The following is a 2,146-nucleotide window of genomic DNA, read 5'->3' on the forward strand; positions in this document are numbered from 1 at the left end:
CTGGAGCATAACTATCATGTCTGTTTTTAGATTTGAAGCTTAGATTTGAATCCTGAAAATCTTCTTAGTCTTTTTTCTTTTCTTTTTTTTTTTTTCTTTTTTCAAAATGGACTTTAGTTCACCTGGATTGTTCTTCTGTTTCTGGAATCTTCCTTTCTGTTCTGAGCCCATGTTGGATGCAGAGCAGGCATACATGAACTCCACATTAAATAATACAGACAACTTTTGGGTGTCCCAGGCAAGACATCTGCAGCTGGAGAGCTGGGACTTCTGTTTCAGGTCTCTGGTTTTGATATCATCCTTATAGATAGATGATGGGAGGACGTGAAGCATTATGTCAAAAAAGTCCTTTGCATTAAGATCTATATTAGGATGGTAAATGAATGGTTTTGTCAGAGTGTTGACTCACTTTCATTGGGAACTCGGAGAACAATTGGCAGATGGAAATGTACCCAAGACACAGCAGCTGTGGCATTTTCTCCATGTCACCAGGCAGTTAGCCAGACATGGACTTGGCTGTACTGTTCATCAGCACCCATCATCCAAAGAAGTTGCCTGTGTTGTTTCCGAGATGATTTCAAATCTAGAAATGCCAAGTCATCACCACAGGGGCCACCGTGAAACATCCTCATAGCCTCTCAACTTGCAGTGTGACCTTGTGTGGCTTTCCAAGCCCCAACCCTATTTGTCCTCTTATAGAGAGGGCTTGAGGTCCCCAAAGTAGATAGCCTTGGTGAAAGAACACTAGTAGACACCAAGGTTTCCCACCACCCCATTTTTGAGGGAGGAAGAAATGTTTGAGAAAATGTGTAGTCTATCCTAGTCTCTCTCTTTCTCTCTCTCTATCTTTCTGAGTTGAATTCAGAGCCTTGTACATACTTGGCAAGCACCCAATACTGAGATACATCTCCAGTTTTAATCTTGTTCCTGGTCTTCTAGTGTTGTGTGCATGTGTGTGCATGTGTGCATGTGTGCTGTACACATTCAACCAAGTGCACACATGCACCATGGTGTATGTATGTAGGTCAGAAGACAACTTGAGGGAAGTGGTTCTTTTATTTCCCCATTTGAATTTTGGGTATCAAACTCAAGTCTTCAGGCTTGGCAGCAAGTGCTCTTGCCCACTGACCCACCGGCCCAATGACCCATCTTGCTAGCCTCCCATTTGTTTTGTTGGATCAGGGTCTTTTACTGGCTTGGAGTTTGCCAAGTAGGCTACACCTGCTGCCAACAGATGACAGGGTTCTGCTTTGCTCTGCCTTCCCAGAGCTGGGATTACAAATGGTTGCTACACATACCTTGTATTTTTGTAAGGCTTGAGTTTGGGGATCAGACTCAGGTCCTTATGTGCATAATGCAAACACCTAGGCAACTGAACTATCTCCCTGGCTGCTCATAGACCCTGTTCCTCCAGGTCATCTTGATGCAGCCATGCTACTCAAAACCAGATTGTAGTTTTGATTTGTAATATCATCTGCTAGATTCATGTATTTTACAAAAGAAAACAAGACTATGACCTTATGATGCTTTATGCTAGGGAAATAGAATCTCAAAAGTATCCCTGATGAAACACGTGCACAGGCACACACTAGTCCCTCTACCCCTTCTCAGTGGGTAGTAGCAGCTACTAATAATACCTAATTATGACTGTTTGCTATGTCTCAGGCAGTTTCTTCTTTCTCCTCTCTCAGTTCATCATTACTCCATTGCATGGACAAAGGAACAGAGGCACTAAGCACAGGGTGACATAAGCTTATGGCATAGCAGATCTGAGGTGTTCTCCCAGGTCACCTGACTCCAGAGCTAGTGTTAATGCTCAGGACTTCCTCCAAGAAATTAACTGTTGTTAGGGTCTTGGAAATAACCTTTTGCACTAACCCATGATAGAAATCTCAATTTTGGGTCCATGAGCTGGAAGAAAGACCTGGGGGTGAGGGTGGAGACACTGCCTCTCTCCCACAGGTACAATGGATGGGGTTATCTTAATGTATATTTGAGATTTGGCCACCAAAAGCAAAGACTGGAAAATGAACTTCATTCATTTCCTTCCAAGGCATCCTTCCTCAATCTCAAATAAGCAGCTGCCTTCAGTTTGTGTGCATCTCTCTCTCTCTCTCTCTCTCTCTCTCTCTCTCTCTCTCTCTCT

Source organism: Mus caroli, chromosome 11 (genome assembly GCF_900094665.2).
Source record: "Mus caroli chromosome 11, CAROLI_EIJ_v1.1, whole genome shotgun sequence".
Lineage (NCBI taxonomy): Eukaryota > Metazoa > Chordata > Mammalia > Rodentia > Muridae > Mus > Mus caroli.